This window comes from Mus caroli, chromosome X (assembly GCF_900094665.2).
Source record: "Mus caroli chromosome X, CAROLI_EIJ_v1.1, whole genome shotgun sequence".
Classification (NCBI taxonomy): Eukaryota; Metazoa; Chordata; class Mammalia; order Rodentia; family Muridae; genus Mus; species Mus caroli.
In genome coordinates, this window is record NC_034589.1 from 88525548 (window position 1) to 88531070 (window position 5523).

Consider the following 5523-nt stretch of genomic DNA (forward strand, 5'->3'; position numbering starts at 1 on the left):
CTCTCTCTCTCTCTCTCTCTCTCTCTCTCTCTCTCTCTCTCTCTCTCTCTCTTTTAGTGGGTGAGTGGGATGGAGGTCATAGCATCAAGGTGGGAAGACTCAAAGAACATTCTGGATCACATTTATTTTTAACCCTAGAGCTGGTGTTTTACAGCGTCTTCATCCCTCTTGCTTCTCTTTGAACCCCCCAACTTTGTGAAGATCTCCTATCAACTGTTCATTGATTTATACTGCAGGAAAGTAGAAAGACATGGGTTATTTCAAACCAGCCCACTCCCTGGGCTTCAGAGCAATGAGCAATACATTTTAGTAAGACAGGATTATCTCTTTAAAACAGTAGAAGGTGAGTTTACTACAGACTCAGTAGTAAGTGGTCACTCTAAGTCTTAGAAATTTTTGACTGCACTTACTGCACACCAGCACTGGGCAGGTGTCAGGCTACGTGAAGCCATGGGATACCACTCTGGGGGTGGGGAGTGTAGTCTGAGGTCTCCAGGTACAGCCTGAGCGGGCTCAGGGGGTCCCTGGGCCTGCATGAAGGCTGTGACCATCTGGTTCTCAGGCTTTTGGGCACCCTAGCTGCAGCTGGATGCTGTGAAAGAGGTGAGAACAAAGTGGGGGCCGGCGGGCTGCATGGGAGATTAGAATGGCTCTTTAGGCAAATTCCTGCTCCATTGCTCCCCATGGAAGATCCAGATGAAAAGAGACAGTCCATGGTTTTAAGGCACTTATTGTCATGGCAGAGAGTGACAATGAGTAAAACTGTACCCCACTTTCTCAGGGTGGGCCTGAAGTTAAATACCTTTTATAGGGAGGAGTGTCTGGGAAGGGGAGTTTATTAGTTTATTGGCTAAGCCTCCAGGCCTTTAGGTACCTCACTAAAATGGAGATCTGTCTTGAGGCTACATGACCTATGGTCAGATCCTCTACCTGTGGAGGGGCTTGGGGCGTTACCCTTATGTGACTGATGGCTACAGACCTATGGGGAGCTGTGGCCTCGTGTCAGGAGCCTGGTGTTCAGGAGCACGGCAAAACGCCTATCATTCCTTGCAGGGTTATCCCCTGCAGGGTCACTGGGGTTTCAAACCTTAGCTCAACCAGAAAACAGGTATCCTTTCATGGTCCCCCCCCCCCCCCCCCTAAAAAAAAAAAAAAAACAACTATTTACTCCTTTGGTAGAGAATGTGCTCCATTTTGGAGATGTTGCCATCTAAAAGGTAGGGGTGTGAGTGTGTGTGTGTGTGTGTGTGTGTGTGTGTGTGTGTGTGTGTGTGTGTTGAGTGGAATCACATAATAATGAGCAGGAAGGAATGAAGTGGAAATTTTTTATTTCTTTGGAAACTCAGTTATGTCATATGATGTTTTGCTGGGGCATACAGGTGAAAGAATGTTTTGCTGTAGCAGATACATAAGAGGACACGAGATGGTTGAGAGAATGTAAATATGAGCCTACAGACAGTGGGAGGAGGCTCTGGCCTTTGCCTTGCTTTGCCTCACTAGTCTTCGCAGATGACACTCTGGTACTGGTTCTTGCATTGTGTTGCTGGTCTTCACTTGTCGTGACATTGTAGAGAGTAACTGGCCAAAGAACTTCTCATGATATTCCAGTGGCTTCTGCCGACTCCAGCCAATTGGCGGAGCCTCTCAATTTCTTCTGGATCCAACTGCCATTGCTGATTCATGAGTGGTAATTGCTGAGTAGACTAGACTGCAGCTGCTGATTCATGTTGGTGTTTTGCTAAAGTGTCTATGCAGGAACCTATCCTGGTTATGGGCCTGCAAGAGACACCTGCTGGGGAATGGGACTGGACTAAGAGATGGCTTCACTTAGAATATACTGAAGAAGAAAGGACTCAGATTGCTAGCCACCCTACCAACTATTACCTAGAGAAGTAAGGGCAATGGCACACACAAGAAAGAAAAACTATACTTCCCAGAAAAAAGCGAAAGACTTACTAGGCCAATGCACAGATGGACTTATTTCAGGGACAAAAAGCTTGTCCAAGCAGTTAGGGGATTTAAAGTATATATAATGGACCTCAAGTTTTGGGCCAGAAAGACAGTGTAAGGTATGCCAGCAAGTAAATGCTTATGCGGCCAAGACTAAACAGGGCAAAAGACCTAGGGGAGAAGGGCCTGGAGTATATTGGGAGGTCGATTTTACAGAAGTTAAACCAGGAAAATATGGCTACAAATACCTTCTAGTGTTTGTGGATACTTTCTCTGAATGGGTTGAGGCTTTCCCTACCAAACAGGAAACAGTTACCGTGGTAGCTAAGAAGATGTTAGAGGAAATTTTCCAGAGGTTCAGAGTGCCCCAGGATAGGACAACAGTCCTGCTTTTGTCTCTAAGGCAAGTCAGGGATTGGCAGACACATTGGGGACTAGTTGGAAGCCCCACTGTGCATACCATCCCCAGAGCTTAGGGCAGGTAGAGAGAATAAATAGAACCTTAAAAGAGACCTTAACTAAATTGACCTTGGAGACTGGTGCTGACTGGGTGGTGATCCTTCCCCTGGCCCTGTTCCAAGCCTGGAACATCCCCTAATATTTAACCTGACCCCTTTGAGATCCTGCGTGGGACCCCACTCCCTTCACCCCGGCTCTTGATGCCCCCCAGAGTGACTTTTCAGGTTGACAAGGATCTTATGTCTTGATTGCAAGTTTTCCAGATGGGCCACCAGGAATTGTGGCCTAAATTTAGTGCGCCCTGTATAACGCAGGTACCCCAGAGGTTCCACACGAGTACTAAGTTGAAGATTGGGTATATGTTAAGAGGCATTGTGGGTTGGCGAAATGGCTCACCAGGTAAGAGCACTGACTGCTCTTCTGAAGGTCCTGAGTTCAAATCCCAGCAACCACATGGTGGCTCACAACCACCCATAATGAGATCTGACACCCTCTTCTGGTGTGTCTGAAGACAGCAACAGTGTACTTATGTATAATAATAAATCTTTGGGCCAGAGCGAGCGGAACCAACTAGAGCAAGCAGAAGTCCTGAATTCAATTCCACAACCACATGGAGGCTCACAACCATCTGCACAGCTGCAGTGCACTCACATACATATAATAAATAAATCTTTTTAAAAAGAGGCAGTGTGCTAAAAACTTGGAAGTAAAGTGGGAAGTGCTGTTCCTGGTATTGTTGACCACCATGACCACCATTAAAGTGGGTGAGTAACTCCCTGGGTTCATGTAATTCACCCCAGACCAGTACCTGTGCCTGACACCAACTGGATAGCAGCTAGACACCTGAGCAACCCCCCTCAAGCTCAAAATCAACCGCCCTTCTGCAAGGCCAGAGAAACCATGAGATGTCTATGTCTATCTTCCTTCCCGCTGAGCCTCAGCAGCCCCCACAACCCTACCAAAATGACTTGGCAAGTACTCTCAGGCACTGGGGATGTAGCTTGGTCCACTACAGTGGAACACTCACCTTATAGCTCATGACCAGACCTTGTCTTTGATCTCTGTAAGTTAGTGGCCGGCCTTGACTCCTGGGATATCCCCACTCTAGAGACACAGGGGAAAGGACTACTGGAATGTGGGGGACAAGGGACTTTTGAATCTAAATCGTGTTCCAGAAATGGACTTGGAGGGTGGGGCTTAGGTTGTGGACACCTAAATTCGAGTAGCATCCTACGAAAAACCCCTATATATTTATGCCCCCAAGATGAGAGAAGCCAGCAACAGGCCTATCAGTGTTAGGGGACCAACCACTTTTTCTGTGCTACCTAGCCGTGCGAAACATTGGGAAGCACATATAGAGACCATTCCAAGGGTAGTTAAGAATTCAATGGCCAAGGTGAGAGAAGGGCTAGCCAAGAGGAAGAGAGAAAGAGAACAGTAGGGGCTAGTTTGAGTCTTAGTTTAACTCCTCCCCTTGGTTAACCATCCTCATATCCACCTTGTTAGGACCCCTAATTGTTTTCCTGATATTGTTGACCTTTGGACCCTGAATATTGAACAAGCTTGTAGCCTTCATAAAAGAGAGACTAGGAGCAGTGCAGCTGATGGTCCCACACCAACAAAATGAGACCCTGAGGACAGGACCTGAAGAATATGAGTTAGTTACCCAAGACCTATGATTGTAGTAGCTCCAGGATTGGAGCTTGTACAAGAAAAAGGGGGAATGACCCTAAGGGCTTTTTCCAGTCCCACACCATCCTTACAGCTTCTGCCTCCTGCCTGGAGTCAAGGCTAGGCCAAGTTCTATTCTCCACCCACAGGAACATTCTTGAGTAAAAATAATCTCAGAATGTACTGACAGTCACCTGACCCTCTGGAAAATCCCAGGTAGAGTTCAAATTCATGTCATGCTTGCTAGCCAATAGATTTAAAGGCCATTAAGTTTAAACTGTAACCTTGCTGATATAACTTGTGCCCCTAAAAAGTATAAAAACTGTGTATAATAGCCATTCAGGGTTGCTGTCTCATCACTCACCTTGAGGGACTAATTGAGGTCGACCCCGATGCACTGGAAAATAAACCTCTTACTTTTGCATTGGAAAAAAAAATTCTTAGGCAAAAGGATGGAACTAGAAAATATCAACCTGAATGAGGTAACCCAGACATAAAGGAACACACATGGTATGTACTCACTGATAAGTGTATATTAGCCCAAAAGCTCAGAATATCCAAGATAGAATTCACAGACCACATGAAGCTCAAGAAGGAAGATCAAAATGTAGTTGCTTCAATCCTACATAAAACGGGGAACAAAATAATCACAAAAGGTAAAGGGAGGGAGGGACCTGGGAGGGAGAGAGGAGGGGGAGGGAAAAGTGGGGCAGGATCAGGTATGGGGAGAGACAAGAGAGAAGTACAGAGGGTCAGGAAATTGAATGTAGCAGTGGGGAAAGAGGAACTGGGGGTAGTCACTAGCAAGTCCCAGATGCCAGGAAAGCAAGAGGTTCCCAGGACCCAATGGTGATGACTTTAGCCGAAATATCCAACAAAGGGGAGAGAGAACCTGTAGAGACCATATCCTGTAGGCACGGCCCCCCAATGGAGGAATGGGGCCACCCATGCATCTCAAAAATTTTAACCCAGAATTGTTCCTGTCTAAATAAAATACAGGGACAAAGAGTGGAGCAGAGACTGAAGGAAAAGCCTTCCAGAGACTCCCTCACCTGGGGATCCATCCCATCTGCAGACACCAAACCCAGACACTATTGCTGATGCCAAGAAGTACTTGCTGACGCGAGCCTGGTCTCTTCTCTGAGAGGCTCTGCCAACACCTGACTGATACAGATGCAGATACTCACAGCCAACCATTGGACTGAGCGTGGGGATCCCAAAGGAAGAGTTAGGGGAAGGACTGAAGGAGCTGCAGGGGATCGCAGCCCCATAGGAAGACCAACAATATGAACTAACCAGACCCCCACCCAGAGTTCCCAGGGACTAAACCACCAACCAAAGAGTACACTTGGAGGGACCCATGGCTCCATTTGCATATGTAACAAAGGATGGCCTTGTTGGACATCAATGGGAGGAGAGTCCCTTGGTCCTATGGAGGCTTGA